Genomic DNA, 19,536 nt, shown 5'->3' with positions numbered 1-19,536 from the left:
CGCTCAAAATATTATTCATATCTATTTCAAAATCGAGCTCTGGCACCTCTATAAATCCCTGCTTCCCTCTGCGAAGGGCCTATCCATTTACTTTTATGTTGAGTCATCATCCTCTTATTAAAAACACCAGTTGGAGAGCAGCGCTGTCATTTGCATCCATTACTGTTAGTTTACATTGAGTATGACTGTGACTGGATCTCTTTTACCATGAATTACAATGTCTAGTCAGTCCTTGATTTTTAATGGTGCTCTGCATTTATGTTTTGCGGTCTCACAAAGGGCTAGCGAGATACCATCTTGTTATATCATATCATGATTGTTTTGAGAAAGTGTTGTCATCTGAGATTTGTTATTATTGCTCGCTAGTTGATTATGCCATTGATATGAGTAAACATGAGACCTGAGTGTTATTGTGAATATGGTTAGTTCATAATCTTTGCTGAAAACTTGAATGCTGGCTTTACATATTTACAACAACAAGAGCAAACAGAAGTTTGTAAAAGATTTTATTTATCACTTTCAGTTTATCAACTGAATTGCTTGAGGAAAAGCAAAGGTTTAAGCTTGGGGGAGTTGATACGTCTCCGTCGTATCTACTTTTCCCAACACTTTTGCCCTTGTTTTGGACTCTAACTTGCATGATTTGAATGGAACTAACCCGGGCTGATGCTGTTTTCAGCAGAATTGCCATGGTGTTATTTTTGTGCAGAAATAAAAGTTCTCGGGATGACCTGAAGATCAACGGAGATTATTTTTGGAATATATAAAAAATACTGGCGAAAAGATCCACGTCAGGGGGCCCACACCCTGTCCACGAGGGTGGGGGCGCGCCCCCCTGCCTCGTGGGCCCCCTAATGCTCCACCGACCTCAACTCCAACTTCATATATTCGTGTTCGGGGAGAAAAAAATCAGAGAGAAGGATTCATCACGTTTTACGATACGGAGCCGCCGCCAAGCCCTAAACTCTCTCGGAAGGGCTGATCTGCGGTCCGTTCAGGGCTCCGGAGAGGGGAATCCGTCACCATCGTCATCATCAACCTTCCTCCATCACCAATTTCATGATGCTCACCGCCGTGAGTGAGTAATTCCATCATAGGCTTGCTGGACGGTGATGGGTTGGATGTGATTTATCATGTAATCGAGTTAGTTTTGTTAGGGTTTGATCCCTAATATCCACTATGTTTCTGAGATTGATGTTGCCATGACTTTGCTATGCTTAATGCTTGTCACTAGGGCCCGAGTGCCATGATTTCAGATCTGAACCTATTATGTTTTCATGAATATATGTGAGTTCTTGATCCTATCTTGCAAGTCTATAGTCACCTATTATGTGTTATGATCCGTTAACCCCGAAGTGACAATAATCGGGATACTTACCGGTGATGACCGTAGTTTGAGGAGCTCATGTATTCACTATGTATTAATGCTTTGGTCCGGTACTCTATTGAAAAGAGGCCTTAATATACCTTAGTTTCCAATAGGACCCCGCTGCCACGGGAGGGTAGGACAAAAGATGTCATGCAAGTTCTTTTCCATAAGCACGTATGACTATATTCAGAATACATGCCTACATTACATTGATGAACTGGAGCCAGTTCTGTGTCACCCTATGTTATAATTGTTGCATGATCGATCACATCTGACATAATTCTCCATCATCGATCCAATGCCTACGAGCTTTTCCTATATTGTTCTTCGCTTATTTACTTTCGCGTTGCTACTATTACAATCACTATAAAACCAAAAATATTACATTTGCTACCGTTACCACTAATATCATATTACTTTGCTACTAAACACTTTGCTGCAGATATTAAGTTTCCTGGTGTGGTTGAATTAACAACTCGGCTACTAATACTTGAGAATATTCTTTGACTCCCCTTGTGTCGAATCAATAAATTTGGGTTGAATACTCTACCCTCGAAAACGGTTGCGATCCCCTATACTTGTGGGTTATCAACGACCAGCAGAAGGGGCCCCCAACGGTGACTAATGCGCACGGGGAGACGACAAGTTCATATACGCCAAAACACGCAGCACATGCAGGCATTGGTTGGGCTGAGACATAGGTACAGTTTTTGGTTGCATACACTTAGTGTGATTAAGAGTTAACAGCTACAGTAGAGTGCCTCGGCAACTATGGTGGACGGCGGCCATGACGCCGCGTCCGATGCGAGAAGCACAGAGTCGCGAGCAAGCAATCTCGACGGCAGCGCGGCAAACCCGTCGAGGACGAGAGGAACGACACCGGCAGCGGCAAGTGTAGTAGGACGCGGGAGAGTAGTCTGAGAGGAACGACGCCGATACCGGTATTAGTGTAGTAATATGTGAGAGAAGAGGCTGATGAGTGTTATTTTTACACTACACTAACCTGATTTTAAACTGAAATGTTTCAAAAACCGAGATATTCGCTCTCATATTGCTACTAATGACTAATGAACGCAAAATATTCCAATATTGGATCTTTATTTTGTTTCCACATGAAACAGACTATTTATGGATGAAATCAATCCAATACATGGAAAGGAGTAAAGCGGGGATAGAGGAGATTAAGTGGGAGGCGCACTAGAGGAAACAGAGCAAAAGACGCCCATACGAGCGGGCAGTCGTATGGCGTGGTAACCGAGGTGTCTGATCCACCTGAACAACCTTTATAAAGGGGTTGATGCCAAATGAGCAACATAACATCGCAGAACAAGCTAGTCATCGTCATCTTCACCATAGCCAACTCCATTTCCCATCTCCATAGCCACAACCTTCACCACCACCATAGTTCTCAGCAATCTAGTCATACTTGTAACAGTGTATCACTCATGACATTCATTATAATACTCCCTCTGTTCCGAATTACTTGTCGCATGTATGGATGTATCTAGATGTATTTTAGTTCTAGATACATCCATTTATGCGACTCGTAATTTGGAACGGAGGGAGTACATATTATCAATCAATCTTCATGATATGTTTTTTGATGAGTTTTTCATGTGATCTGATCTTCATATGTGAGTAGTTCGGTAAGGTCATGAGTTGAGACAAGGGCCTTGCAACCCGATGTATTTGTTGGAGGGATCAATATAAGTACTTTGAATTAACATCTCGTATGTGTAGCATAAAATTGTTCCATAGTTGTCTCATGTCTCATTTGTGTTCTTCATCCCTGTAGGTACTCACAATCATGAAGAGCGAGTCACGGAGAGGCTAATGGTAGGGAGACCGTGAATAGTTATTCTAAACACCAATGACAAAAAGGTTTAGTACAATAACACAGATCATATCCTTGGGGATTCACGAGGTGTAGTCATTAAACGCCCAATGCGTTTGTCTGGTTATTGCAACCTTAATTATCGGGCAACGCCGCGCGACGGATAGGGCCTTCGGTTGGACATCTGACTTGATGCAGGACACGTGTCGGTCAAGACGTAATTTGGACACATCCCCTACTTTGATACATAGCAAGCATATCTTGATGGATGACTTCCAAAGCACAAATTAAGATCACGATGGTCCCGACACAAATATATGGTTGTAAGCAAAAGTCCTCATACCCATGCTTATTTTTATTATATATGCTTTCAGTGTTAGCTTGATTTATGATTCGGTCGAAAGCTGGAATTTAATTCTCTAGCAAAAGCTTGTTTGAGACCCTAGTTTAAAGGGAACCTTACTATCGTGGGTTCGATAACTCGGGGTCACCTTTTGGGGGAAACTATGAGAATTCTTTCTACTCCATTTACGGATCAATAAATGACGCCGGCGGCAGTGCCCATGTAGTAGGACACGGGAAAGGAGGCCGAGAGGAAAGACGTCGGCAGTGGTATCGGTGTAGTAGGACGTTGGAGAGGAGGCCGAGAGGAATGACGCCGGCAACGGTGCCAACGGAGTAGGACGCGAGAGAGAAGGCCGAGAGAAACGACGCCGATGATGGCACCAGTGTAGCAGGAAGCGGGAGAAGAGGCTTGGAGGAACAATTAGAAAGGTGAAGCAGGTTAAAGAGTGTCATTAAAAAGCCCACACATATACATATATGCATTCCGCGAGTAAGGTGTAGATCTACTAGTCTACGATCATCGAAATAGAAAACGTACAACACACGAGTCATATGAAACACCAAGATGAATCTAGTGGTGAAAGAAAATTTCAAACAGTCGCCCGAGTGTGAAGATTTTGTCAAAATCCGTCAAAAACCTTCAAACATTAGCATGCAATTAATGTTTATGGTCCATGGAATTCGGAATCGATTGTCTAAATGGAACCACAATGTTGATGTACATGTTTTTCATATAGAACATATCTCAAATCGAAGTATCCTTGTGTATATCAGAAGAGAAGAAGTTTAAGGGATGATTAGAACATAACGCATGAAAAAACACGTACGCCCATGTGCACAGGGCCACCAGCTGGCATCGAGCACGCGTCGCAAGAACTCTCCACGCCGGCTTCATTGCATCCGTCGGGGCTGGCTCTTTGGAAACACTTGATTTGAGCGTTCCGTCACAAAGTCCAGAGGAGCAAATCCTATACGACGCCTTGAGCCCTAGTTTCTTCATTACTAGTGGTTGGGGCGCCACCTTATAGCGTCGCTTGAGAAAAAGTTGTGCGCATGTTTTTATTAAAAAAAATACATGAAGTCCTAACCTTCATCTGGAAAAATATTTTAAAAAATCCTCACCTTCGTCTAAAAAAATAAGTAAAAACGAAAAGAAAAAAAACACCAATGCAGCATACTAGCGAGCGCCACTTTGCGTAGCCCTTCATTTAAAAAAAATATGAAGTCATCACCTTTCTAAAAAAGAAAAAAAACATTTAAAATATTTCTAACCTCAATCTAAAAATAATGTCCCAAAAGCTTTTTCACTGCGCGCTTCGCGCGATGCTTAATGGATTTAATTTGCAAACGGCTCTGCCCTCTATGTTCTTGATCTAAATGGGCTGGCCCAAACACCCACAGAAAACTCCCATCTCCCGGTTCTAAGAAGCTCCCCAACTGTTTTTTTTTCTTCTATAAAAACTGTTTCTTTTTTTGAATCAGTTTTTGTTTAGTTTTTCCCCTTTTTTGTTTATTTTCTTTAATCTTTATTTTTTTATTTTTTGTCCAAAATGCACGATCTTTTTCAAATGCAATGATTGTTTTTATCAAAATCAATGAACTCTTTTCAAATCAATGAGGTTTTTTCAAATTTGATGTATTTTTCATCGATGAACTTTTCAAATTTGATGAAAATTTTAAAATTTAATGAACTTCTTTTTTCAAAACTGATGAATTATTCTCAAATTTGATGTTGTTTTTCAAATTTTTTTCTTAACTCGATGATTTTGTTTTCAAATTCGATCAATTTTTTGTACTACTTTTAGATATATCAAAACAACAAACACCTTGCAACTCATAAATGCTTTCGGATAGCTTTGCCAGTTTGCTACCATTTAGGCACAAAAGGAGAATGTTGTAGAGATGCTTGAACTACTTGCATCTCACTCCAAATATAAGTGAATGCAATTTGATCTGATGTCTCCTCAGAGATAAATTATCCACCTCTGCATGCATCATTATGATGCAGAGGCCGGGGGTACACCTTCATTTCCAAAAAAAATTATCCACCTCAACTGACATATGGCGGACCATGTGTACGTACAAGTGTAAGGTCACACTGAGTGGCCTTTAAAAATAGAGCAGGGACTAAAACAAATAAAATTGTTGAAGGAGCACAACTCGTCATTCATTACATGTCATCTTCTTAGAAAATCACAGTCATGTCGTAAATACATTGACAATACTTTGGTAGCTGCTGGAACACCATAAATATTGAGAGACAACCCTACAAACAGCCCCGTATAGCCCTGGCCTAGATAAATCGTTAGCTCGACACCGAAAATTGCAACTACAAATTCAAAGCTTTGTCCGTCTCTGGTGCAGCTGCTATATGGACTGATCGGACGCAGAAGTGAGGTCAAATTTAGCCAGCTAATGACTGGCTTAGTGTTAGTGGCATATATACATCTCATATGAGTAGGATGCATTGGGAATATGAATTTAACAGCTATCTTCAGAGCGTCTACAGCGAGTGAGAAGACCACAAGCCTATCAGGCTAAGCAAGTTAATCTTGGCCACAGCACACTCTTTGCCGTCCTGATCAGAGCTAGATATGTGAATAATCAGCCCTTGATGTCCCTGTGGGTGGCTGGGTAGAAGAAGCTTTAGTTGGTCTTTGCTGGGAGAAAAAGGTTTAGTGGGTCGCTTCTTGTCCTGGTTTTCATCAAAACAACTCAACTGCACGAAATCATTGATCAACTTCACGTGAACCGGCCAAGGACATTTTTTTTAGTTAATACAAGGAAATCACCTCTGGACAGTCCCCGCAAAAAAACTGCCCGTAAACAAATAAAACTGCATCCAGCGAGCCTAGGAGAAATTGGTGCAGATAATCAAATAAGTAGGTCCATAGCTTTTAATCTGGCCTGCCAAACGCGGCACACAATTTTGAACAATTACTCTTTGTGGGAGTAACGAAGAACGAGTACTCGTTTGGGAGCCTCGCAAGGGTCATCTGGAGAAGAGCGTGCCACTTGACGTGCTCTCAGCCGCCACCACGTGTCACGTTCCTCCGGTTTTTTTCGCACATGTTTTCGGGTTTTTAGATATCTTTTTTTTGGTTTTCCACCAGTTTTTCTTAGCTTTTGGAAAAAAGTTGAAGAAAAAATATTCTTTTGTCAAAAAACATGTTTTTTTGCTTCCGCGCTCGTAAAAGAAAAATAAATGCATTTTCTTAATTTTTTTACTTTTGCGAGAGGCATGGCCGTTCCTTCAGGAAACGAAAAAAAAATGAGTTTTTCCTTTCGCGATAGGCATGGCCGTGCTTCTCAGAAACGAAAAAAAATATGTTTTTTATTTTTTCTCCTTCCGCGAGAGGCACATATTTGCTTTTGCGAAAGGTGCGGTCGTGCCTCTCGAAAAAGAAAAAGAAATGTGTTTTCTTCCTTCTGTGCGAGGCACAAATTTGCTTCTCGTGGAGGCACGATTTTATTTCTCGCGGAGGCAAATTTTTAGATTTCCGTGAAAGGTGCAGTCGTGCCTCATGGAAACGAATAAAACGTGTTTTTTCCTTCCTCAAAAGGCACGTGTTTACTTCTCGTGGAGGCACGGATGTGCTTACGCGAGAGGCATGACCGCACCTTTCGCAACAAGAGTATAGAGGGGAGAAACATCATAATGATGCATCTATGTTAACAAAGCCCATGATATAGATCACGAGAGAGAGAGAGAGATTAAACACATAGCTACTGGTACAAATCCTCAGCCCCGAGGGTGGACTACTCCCTCCTCATCATGGTGGCCGCGGGGATGAGAAGATGGTCACCGGAGATGATTCCCCCCTCCGGCAGGGTGCCGGAACGGGTCTAGATTAGTTTGCGGTGGCTACAGAGCCTTGCGGCGGGGGAACTTCTGATCTAGGTTAACCCCGAAGGGTTTCAGAATATTTGAGAATTTATAGTGCAAAGAAGGGGTACGGGAGGTTTTGGTCTATAAAAATTCTCCAAAAAGTTTCGCGGTGTTTGGACTCCGTTTGATATTGATTTTTCTGCGATGTGAAAAATAAGCAAAAAAATAGCAACTGACACTTGGCACTGGATCAATAGGTTAGTCCCTTGCTATAAAATGATTGTAAAACATTCAAAAATGATAATATAACAGCATGAATATTTCATAAATTATAGATATGTTGGAGACGTATCAGGAGGCACCCGAGGTGGGCACAACCCACCCAGGCATGCCTTGATGGGTTGTGCTCCCCACGGAGCACCCCCAGGCGCTTCTCCAGCCCATTGGATGTCTTCTGGTCCAAAAAAATCCACAAAAAGTTTCGTTGCGTTTGGACTCTGTTTGGTATTGATTTCATGCAATGTGAAAAAACATGCAGAAAATAACAACTGGCATTTGACACTATATCAACAGGTTAGTACCAGAAAATGATATAAAATGATTATAAAACTTTAAAAATGATAATATAACAGTACGAAACAATAAAAAATTATATATATATTGGAGACCTATCATTGCTCCCTTCCAGAGGTGTTTTAAGCACCGTTCCATGCAGATCAAATCATGTTTACACATAACAAAATTGCCCGAAAACAAATAAAACTGTATAGCGAGCCTAGTTGAAATTGTTGCAGATAAACAAATATGTTGATCCATCTGGCCAGCCAAACGCGTCACACAATTTTGAACAGCTACTCTTCGTGAGAGCAACTAGCGAACAAGTACTCTCAGCCGCCACGCAAGGATCATCTGGGGTGGGCGTGGCGCGCTCTCAGCCGCTGCTACGTGCCGTGATCCCTTTGATTTTTGTTTTCCACACGTATTTTTGGCTTTTTAGATGTTTTTCCCCTTTTTTTGACTTTTCAGTTTTTCATCGGTCTTTCTTAGCTTTTGTACAAAAAACATTTTGGAAAAACATTGTTGCATGAAAAATATGTTTTTTTTGCTTTCGTGAGAGGCACAGCCGTCCTTCTCGTAAACGAAAAAAAATGCATTTTCCTTTTTTTTCACTTTCGCGAGAGGCACGGCCATGCCTCTCGGAAACAAAAAAACACGTTTTTCCTTCCCCGAGAGACACGGTCGTGCCTCTTGGAAACGAATTTTTTTTTTCTTCCATGGGAGGCATGGATTTGCTTCTGCGGGAGGCATGGTCCTGCCTCTTGGAAACGAGAAAAACGTGTTTTTTTCTTCTTTCTTGAGATGCACGGATTTGCTTCTCGTGGAGGCACAATTTTGCTTTTGCGAGAGCCATGGTCGTGCCTCATGAAAACGAAGTTTATTTCTCGTGGAGGAACAGATTTGCTTCCACCAGAGGCACATTGGTGCCTCTTTTCGGAAAGAAAAATAAACATTACATCGGTTCGGTTTTTTCGTGAAGTTTTTTGTCAAAACCTATCTATATGGAATCTAGTTTCTAAGATCTCGACGCGAGAAATAATTGTGAAATTGGTTCGAGATTTGGACGCACGATTTAGAAGATAAAACGTTTTAAATAAACGAATCTAAAAAAAAGAAAAACAGCATATTGCGACAAGTGGCTACAACGAAGCACCCTTAAAATCGCTCAGCACAAGAGCATCATCACGTATAGCTCCGGCGAACTGACTTATATGGGATGCTATACGGGACAACCCAAAATAACCTACCCGAGCACATACCACAAACGAGGTCCACCCCGTGAATTTTTTAGAGGAGGCTCGCAAACCGAAGCCAAATCCGCCATATATGTGAGCACCGAAGGGATTTAGGGTTCCCGTCCCACAAATCCTTCGCCACCATCCGTCGCAATTCTCCCCCTTCGGCGTCAAATCTGCTCGGCTCCAGCAACGTATTCCATCCCATTTCTTCGTCCTTTCTCGCCGGAAATGTCGTCCGTGGGCTCTGCAGTGGAGGTGGTGGTGGTTTTGGCTGCCACGGTGGCTTCAGGTTCACCGGCTACAAGTGCCTCCACGACGACGAGGCCGGTGGCTCCGGCCTCTGCCCTCCCATGTCGGAGAGGCAAAGGGAGGCGGCGCGCAAGCGCGACGTGAAGTCCCGCAGTGCCAGAGCGAGGTCGTGGGCGTGGAAGACCTTCATGCGCCGTAGCCGACTCTTCGACCCGAAGATCCAACGGCGGCGCGCGGTCGAGCGGGCATGGTCTGTGGCAAGTGTCGGCCCCGGTGCCGGAGATGCGGCTGCAGCTGCGCAGCAGTCGACGCTTTAGGAGGAGTACTAGCTCCAAACCTGGCTTTTCCGGTTCGTTGATCCACAATACACTGCACAGAGGCGACCGTTGCCCGCCGAGGTCATCTCCAGCGATGAGGGCGACGACAACAGCTCCGGCGACAGCAAGTTCATCTAGCTAGTTTAATCTATGTCTATCTAGTCTGTGTGTACGTTTGTATGAACTTTGGCGAACTATGTGACGTGAACTATCTAGTTTATCTAAATTTAAATTTATAGTATGTTTATACCGGATCTGTTCTGTACGAGCTTGGGTGTTCCCGTAAATTGATTTTATGGGACACTTCTTCTTCGGTACAACCCCCCTGGACACATCAACGGTCCAGATTAAAAGATACCCTTTCGTGAGAATAAGTGAGTAGGGGTAGGATGGGAAATCTAGGTGGGGGAGGCGTACCGCGACGTAGCGAGGCGCGTGTCCGTACGGCCCGATGTACGCCCGTACGTGGGCGGTGTACGCCGCGTGAGGAGGAGGAGGGGCCCACACATACTAAACCCTAATCCATTAATTCGGCGCGGATTAGGCGAATTCATTAACGCCGGCGCAGTGAGACGTCCCATCGCCGGCGTCAGTCCACGGGCGGCGCGGATTCACACGCCACCGCCTGCCGCGCGTCTACGCACGCCACCGCTTGACCGCCCGCGCACGCCGCCCCCTCGCGTACCAGGCATTAATCGCCGGCGCCGATTCACACGCCGCCGTCTGCCATTCTGCACCCTTGACCGCCCGCTCGGCTGCCCCCCGGCATTGATCGCCGGCACCCCACCACTACTAGGGAAAAGCCTACCAGCAGCGAGGGTTTTGGGCCTCTCAGTAGCGCGGGCACCGGCGCTACTAATAAGGCGCTACAGCTAACGTATAGCAGTAGCGCCGGTTGTCCCACGCTACTGCTATACATGAATAGCTATAGCGCTCTTTGGGAAAGGGCGCTACTGATATTATCTGCAGCGCTGTTTGCTGGGATGCGCTACTGACAATGCGGCGCTACTGCTAAATTTCCCCCTCGCTACTACTAGTTTATTTATTAGTTTTTTTCCTGTATATTTGTTTTGTATTTGTTTTGTATTTGAATAGGCTTTATACAATAATCTTTAGCATACCATACACATACAAATGTAATCATAGCATATACATACAATTAGTCTCATCAAATCATGTCATCATCATAATCATCATCCAACACAAAGTGGTCTCTCGTCATCATCTCGAAAATAGCGATACAAGTCTCAAATGATATGCAAATACATCGTCATCCATCTAAACAATGATATACGCGAGAAGAGCTATCACTTTGAGAACATGAGTTCGTATCCCTCTTTCGCATTAGCGTGAACCTCTAAACTAACTACTGCCTGTCGCTCGGAAACTGGAAGGGCCTGACACTCCGGCCACTTGTCGTATATATACTCCTGGCATAGCACTTCTTCGCCATCTATGATCTATGCACCTGCATCATCACATGAGTCGATGATATGCAACATATATAGTTGAGCAACAGAAAGAGACAGACTTGGCAAAAATAAAAACAACATATTATAAGCATAAATAACAAAGTTCATCATACCCCAAAATGCCCTAACTAGAGTGATTTTCGCTAGTCGAGGAGGAGGACGGTTTAATTACATCACAAATAAAGTTTTACCGTGCATAACTCAAAGTTTTGTCATACAGAAAGTATGGACTATACGGACACATTGTCATATATCGACAATCACTCCAACATGTCGTTCCATCCATCCAAGTCAGGGAGATAGTCCCCGAGCCTAGTGAAAGGCTTCAGGTCGAGACGCTGAGAGGCTATCCATGTTCGGACGTCTTCCCGTGACATTTGTCCTTCTCCGTAGAACATCCCTGTTTTTCCGACGACCTCCTTCATGATGATTTGGGAAAGTTCACGCTGGATGTTATAGAACTCAGCTCGACGTCGATGATCCTCGATATCTCCTATGTCCTTTGCCCATTGCAGAATATGGGCATCGCCGGATCTAGGTGACATGCGAAGGTTCTGGTGATCCCGTATGTACTCCAGCATGTGGTGTAGGACATAGAATCCATCATTAAGAGAATCGTTCGGTTGCTGGATGCAGTAGAAGTCGGTCTTATGGCCGAAGGCGACCCTGCCGCCCCTTCTCTTCTTGTCCCTGACCTCTCCACCCCTTGCTTGGTAGTAAAACATAGCACTGTCGAGAACATCCTTGATGTGGGTGTAATCCTTTTTGTGAATGTTCTTCGATGAGTCCAAGTAAAGAGCGTGGGAGAATCGGGGGTAGAGGATGATAAGGACGGCGCGCCCGCCGCTGCGCAAAATAAGTCCTCAAATTAATTAGCCTCCACCATGCAAATGAATGATTGAAATCGAAGGAAGGATAGCAGCGCGGATGACTTACACGGGATGATAAGGCACGAGAATCGCCCCCTTGTCCTTATTGGTGAGCATGAAACTGATGATGTAATCCCTCGCGTATTCACGGTGATTTGCGCAGACTCCTAAGAAGCCCTCGTGCATGTAGTACGGGTCAGCGACACAGATATGAGATATCTGCTCAACCCCGATGATGTAGTTCATGTGCAAGGCATAAAGGCGGACAAACGTAAAATCCAGCTTCTTCACGTGAAACATGTTGAATATGTAATCGAATCGGAGGAAGAACTTATCCGCAGGGAAGCTGTCGACGTACGACATTTGCCGCGGAACGTTAACCACGTAGAGTGGGTATCCTGGATCTTTCGAGGCGATGAGGTCTTTCTCTACCCGCAGCACATCGTCATGAAGTTTCTTTAGATCGCCGAATCTGGCCCGTAGCGCTGTTGCAGGTAGGATTGGTTGACCGGGGATATGCCATTTATCCGCACCGGGGATATCTATACGGCCCTGAAGCCGAGGCTGCTGAGGCGGCTGGATCATAGAAACAACTTTTTTGCCTTTCCTCGCTCTCTTCCTAAACTTCTTTACTACCGGAAGGTCGTCCATAATATGTTGAGACGGCAATTCAGGCACCGACTCATGGTGCTCAAACCCTGAGGAGGCGCCAGTATAGACATACTGTTCAGCAGCGCCATCGTCGTCCTCATCCTCATCCATGGCGACGTCATCAGCGACTAATGGAGCCTCCTCCTTACCCCGTCCGCTATCACCCAACCCGACACCCGATGATAATTGGGTAGGTGGGGTGTTGATGTTCATACCTTGCTGAGGCTACGTGCTCGTGGGTGTGCTCTCGGCCGCCTCCAGACGAAGCACACTCTTTGGCCACAACAGGATCCACCCAGCATTGCAACAATCACCAAGCCGCCGCAGTGTCTCGTCGTCATCCCCCAGTAGTACTACAGGAGGCAAATTTTCGTGGCCCGGTTTGACACTGGCCACGGAAACCTTGAAGACATTCGGGGGGATCGGCCGGCTGTGGAACAATGGTTCCTTCGGCTCCATTATCGTCGCCTTTCCCACGTCCACCTTCTGGTCGCCGATGGTGTACAATATGGTGCATGGGGTTTCGTCGGCCTACAAAGAAAAGTCTGCGACGTGAGACATCCAAAAGGCAACGAAAACAGGATATTATACATTTATATTGAAGGGGGCCGGTGTGACAGATACCGTGAGGGCGTCGAGCTCAGCCAAAGACGAAGCACCGCCTAGCACGTCCGGTGCGGGAGCCGGTGCGGGAGCAGGTGCAGCTGCAGGTGCTGGTGCAACGCTAGTCGAGCTGCTCCCCGCCAAGAAGTCAGCAAGGGAAAAGTCCGTTGCATCTTTTTTTGGATTTTGCCTGGTCCAATTGAAAACGGTCGGAACCAAGGTAGTAGAAATATCTAAAGCCACCTATTTTGCGGCAGCTACCGCTGTTGCGACTGTCTCAGTTGATTTCTTCTCAACCGCAATCTCAACCCTCTTGTCGATGTTTTCTTCATTTAACCTCTGTCTTTCCTTTCTCTCCTCTGTGGTCTCACGGTAGTACTTCTTTCACGTGGCGCCGTCTTTGACACTGTGCACGCGTCCATACGACGGTCGAGTATCCACCGGTTGTTGTTTCAATATGTTCAACACCCGGTTGAATGGAGTGTCCCACTTGGGCCTCGCCAATGCCTCAGACGGCGAGTCGCTTTCAGCCGCAATCCTATGCTGCTCTCTCTGCAAAAGGCACAACGATCGTTTACAAATATGACTAACGTGTGCAGTCGAATTGATCAGAAACTAAAATTACCAGCAGTCTCATGAACTCCGTAATGACCGGTGTTGTCTCGTAAACCTTTTTCACTGGGTCCCAACGGTGTTGGGCCCTGAGGACGTCACACTCCTGCGGGACGGTGAACTCCGCCAAGGGGTCTGGGATGCCCAGACTCGCGGCTTCCGCGTCCTCCTTGGCCCATTTGGACCTCTTTCCGCCGTAACCACGGCTTCCGAGGTGGTGGCTCCCAATGTTCCTCTCTTGAAGCCCCTTCATGTACTTAGACTTCTTTTGGCATCTTCGGCCTCGCAAGCCTCCTTGAATATTTGAAACTGCTCTTCCGTGATTGTTGGATTATCCTTTAAAATCTCGGAGTAGGGTTCCTTCTTGTCGATGATCCTTGCTTTCACTCTATCTTTCCAGGCGGCCAACGCGTCGCTAAACTTGGTCATGGCGTGTTTGTTTATCTTCTTCATTGCCGGGTCCTCATCTGGATCTTTATAATCCTTCTCATTCCGGCCCAGGAACAAGAATATCTGGTGAAACTTCTTTAGGAGGGAGCTCCTCATATTTTCTATCTTTTGTAGTTTCTCATCGTTGATGGTGGCGGTTGTCCGTACGATGCAGCCTATTTGATTGTCGTAGCATCGACGCGCTTCCTCGGGCGCTGTTGGCTCAAAATTGCCGTCGTCCACCTCCGTGACCACCACTCGAGTAGTCCTGAGTTTGTTAGGAACTCGTTGCCTCTTTGCTTTCGGTTCTACACCGGCTCCGCTCCCCGAGGCAGCGCCGGTCTCAGTCTCAGCGCCGGTCTCGATGCCGGTCTGAGTCTGAGCGCCGGTCTTAGTCTCAGCACCGGTTTGTGTGTCGGTCTCAGTTCCCGATGCCACCGGTGGGCCCAGCAATAACATCGGTTGATCATAGGTAAGGCTAAAAAATTCATCTGCCGCCCGGTAGGCGTCGTCGCAATCACCAGAACCATGTCCTTCATCGTTGCTAGCCATGTTTCCTATGATTAAATCTAGTCAATTAATTCTAGACCTAATAAAATGAATAATGACATAAAAAGGCCTATTGTTTTGCAGGAATGTTGGCTCCTTCCTGGTGCGGCAAATCACGGGCACTCGATATGTCCTAGTTTGTAGCACAAGTCATGCCGAAATTCACGGAAAATTTCGGCATGAGCTTTGCTAAAAAGTGGACAAATCGAGAACCTGAAATTTGCCAGAAAAGAAATGAATCAACATTCCGGCAAAACATAGGCCACTAAGCATCATTCCCTGCAAACAGTGTCCAAATATACACGAGCAACCACATGTGCAAATAGTGTAGAAGAAAATTCATTTAACTACTAATAGAACAAAATTCAGTTAACTTTAGTGCTCTATAATGATGAAAGGAAAAAAAATTCAGTTAACTACTAATTTCATTCATTTAGGTTATTCATTTAACATCACCTAATTAACCTACTGTACCAATACTACTAGCAGCACTACTAACCTAATTAACCTAGCAAAACTCTAGTGCCCTAACAGAAAAACATCTAATTAACATCTACTAGTACCACTATTGCCCTAACCTAATTAACATCTACTAGTATCACTATATACTATACAAGCAGCATCTACCCTAATTAAACCATACTGCCTAACTAACTTATGTTGTAAACCAATTTTTTTGCTCTAAACTAATTTTTGCTCTAACATCTACTACTTAACATCCTTTGCCCTAAACTAAATTTTTTGCTATAAACAAACTTTTGCTCTACTAATTTTTTCTCTAGAATGCAGAGAGAGATGAGTGGGGGGAGGGGTGGGGGACTTACAGAGAGGGGAGAGACGGTGGCGGGGAGGTGCTCGGTGATGGAGGCAGGGGCGGAGAGGGCGGGCTCGGGCACGGGCAACGGCGGTCCTGGGCGGGCTCGGGCGGCGATGAGGTGGAGGGCGCCGACGGTGATGTCTCGGGCGGCGGCGGTGAGGCTGAGGGCGGCCTCGGGCGGCGGCGGTGAGGATGACGGCGGCCTCGGGGGGAGACGGTGAGGTTGCGGGCGTCCACGCCGGCAGGAGACGGCGGCGAAGTGGGGCGACAGCGAATTGGGGAGACGGCGGCGAGGGCGAGGGATTTGGGGAAGAAGTGGTGGCCGGGGGGCCGGGGGGAAACCGCTGTTTAAGTGAAACGTAACGGTAGCGCGTTTCCGAAAACACGCTATAGCTAAGTTAGCTATAGCGCGTTTCCTGAAACCCGCTACTGCTATTACTTTCTCCTTTTTTCCGTTTTTTTATTTTTCTTTACATTTTATTTTTTCCTTTCTCCTTTTTCTATTTCTTCCATTTTCATTTACTTTTCTACTTGTTTTTCACTTTATTTTATTTCCGGTAGCAGCAGCGCCTTACACGTAAGCGCGCTACAGCTAAGGAGAGTAGCAGTAGCACTGGGCCAGTATACGCGCTGCTGCTAGGTTGGGCTAGCCATGCGCGCCCAGTTCAAACATAGCAGCAGCGCTTTTCGCTAGTACGCGCTACTGCAAAAGTCATAGCAGTAGCACGGTTTATTTACGCGCGCTGCTACTAAGTAGCAATAGCGTTTGATTTTGTACAGCGCTACTGGTAAGATTCTGTGTATAGGCTTTTCCCTAGTAGTGCACCCACCCACCACTACGCTTTATAGAGAGCGCCTCGCGCCCTCCGTCGGCTCGTACACCACCCTCGCCTCGCCTCTCCTTCTCCCCCTGTCGCCGGCGTCGCCCTCTTGCGCCCTTCCCCCCTTGCGCGCCTGTGACGTCCCCGATTCAATCGTACACTAATCATACACGCAAACGTGTACGATCAAGATCAGGAACTCATGGGAAGATATCATAACACAACTCTAAAATAAAATAAGTCATACAAGCATCATATTACAAGCCAGGGGCCCCGAGGGCTCGAATACAAGAGCTCGATCATAGACGAGTCAGCAGAAGCAACAGTATCTGAGTACAGACATAAGTGAAACAAGTTTGCCTTAAGAAGGCTAGCACAAACTGGGATACAGATCGAAAGAGGCGCAGGCCTCCTGCCTGGGATCCTCCTAAACTACTCCTGGTCGCCGTCATCGGGCTGCACGTAGTAGTAGGCACCTCCGGTGTAGTAGGAGTCATCGTCAACGGTGGCGTCTGGATCCTGGGCTCCAACATCTGGTTGCGACAACCAGGTAGAAGTGATAGGGGAAAAGAAGGAGAAAGCAACCGTGGGTACTCATCCAAAGTACTCGCAAGCAAGGAACTACACTACATATGCATGGGTATATGTGTAAAGGGCCATATCGATGGACTGAACTGCAGAATGCCAGAATAAGAGGGGGATAACTAATCCTATCGAAGACTACGCTTCTGGCAGCCTCTGTCTTGCAGCATGTAGAAGAGAGTAGACTAAAGTCCTCCAAGTAACATCGCATAGCATAATCCTAACCGACGATCCTCCCCTCGTCGCCCTGTGAGAGAGCGATCACCGGTTGTATCTGGCACTTGGAAGGGTGTGTTTTATTAAGTATCCGGTTCTAGTTGTCATAAGGTCAAGGTACAACTCCAAGTCGTCCTGTTACCGAAGATCACGGCTATTCGAATAGATTAACTTCCCTGCAGGGGTGCACCACATAACCCAACATGCTCGATCCCATTTGGCCAGACACACTTTCTTGGGTCATGCCCGGCCTCGGAAGATCAACACGTCGCAGCCCTACCTAGGCACAACAGAGAGGTCAGCACGCCGGTCTAAATCCTATGGCGCAGAGGTCTGGGCCCATCGCCCATTGCACACCTGCACGTTGCGAGGGCGGCCGGAAGCAGACCTAGCCTAGCAGGCGTTCCAGTCCAATCCGGCGCGCGCCGCTCAGTCGCTGACGTCATGAAGGCTTCGGCTGATACCACGACGTCAAGTGCCCATAACTATCCCCGCGTAGATGGTTAGTGCGTATAGGCCAGTAGCCAGACTCAGATTAAATACCAAGATCTTGTTTAACGTGTTAAGTATCTGCGAACACCGACCAGGGCCAGGCCCACCTCTCTCCTAGGTGGTCTCAACCTGCCCTGTCGCTCCGCCACAAAGTAACAGTCGGGGGCCATCGGGAAACCAGGCCCACCTCTACCGGGATGGAGCCACCTGCCCCTTCAGCCCCCATCTCCGAATAGTATCATAAGTAATGTAATTGTGTAAAGTATTTAGTATATGCCCGTGATCACCTCCCGAAGTGATCACGGACCAGTAGTATAGCATGGCAGACGGACAAGAGTGTAGGGCCACTGATAGAACACTAGCATCCTATACTAAACAGTAGGATAGCAGGTAATGGTAACAACAGTAGTAGCAAGGACAGGCTATGCATCAGCATAGGAACAACGGAAAGCAGTAACATGCTACGCTACTCTAATGCAAACAATATAGAGAAGAGTAGGCGATATCTGGTGATCAAAGGGGGGCTTGCCTGGTTGCTCAGACAAGGAGGGGTCGTCGGTGACATAGTCGACCACAGGGGCATCAGCATCGTCACGGGGTCTACCGGAAAGAAGTAACGGAGGGGGAACACAATAAACAACAGAGCAATCAAAGTATAACATGGCAATGCGCGGTGCTAGAGGTGACCTGACGCGGTAGTAAGTGATACTGGTGAAGGGGGAAACATCCGGGAAAGTATTCCCGGTGTTTCGCGTTTTCAGGCAGGGGAGCCGGAGGGGGAAAGTTGCGAGTTTGATATGTTAGGGGTGCGTGGCGGATGAACGGGCTGCGTATCCGGGTTCGTCTCGTCGTTCTGAGCAACTTTCATGTACAAAGTTTTTCCATCCAAGCTACGGTTTATTTTCTATTAATTTTAAAAGATTTTAAATCATTTTAGGATTTATTTAATTATTTTAATTCGAAAATTAGAGGTTAAATGCTATGGATACACATAAGTGTACCCAGAGGTGTACACATGGGGCTGACTGGTGGGGACAGGGGGCTGACTCAACAGCCCAGTCAACAGTCAAAGTTTGACTAGTCAACCTGACAGATGGGGTTCGTTGACTGGGTCAACTACACAGTCAGCAGTCAACAGTCCTGTTGACTTAGTCAAACTTAAGTGTGGGTCCCACTGTCATTGACTGTTAACTAACTAACTATGTTAATTAGGTTAACTAGTGTTTAGGTTAAACTAAAAAGAATTAATTAAGTTAATTAATTACTAAATTAATTAATTAATAATTATTTTTATTATATATTTATTTTTAATATATATATTTTTAAATTCTTCTTTTTTTATAACATTCCAGGGGCTGGGCCCCACATGTCAATGGCCCAGAGGCCTAGCGGTTTTGGGCGCTGGTTGCAGGCATAGCCCGAACGGGCGCACGCCCAGGGGCGGGCAAAACCGACCGGCGGCGAGCGGGCGCAAGGGCAGCGGTGGCTGGAGCGATGGCGGGCAGGGGGCCTCGGTGGTCGGGACGTGCGGGCATGCGGGTGCGGGCGAAGCCGCAGCCCGCCTGGTAGCAAGGTGAGGCCGGAGCGGGGTTTGCTCGGCGCGGCCGGTGCAGCCGGCCGACGCGGGCGCGGCCGAGCCGTGGTCAGCGGCAGGAGGCAGGGGGCCAGTGCGGGGAGGGGGGCG

This window comes from Triticum dicoccoides, chromosome 1A (genome assembly GCF_002162155.2).
Source record: "Triticum dicoccoides isolate Atlit2015 ecotype Zavitan chromosome 1A, WEW_v2.0, whole genome shotgun sequence".
Classification (NCBI taxonomy): Eukaryota; Viridiplantae; Streptophyta; class Magnoliopsida; order Poales; family Poaceae; genus Triticum; species Triticum dicoccoides.
Note: the sequence above shows the minus strand (reverse complement) of the source record.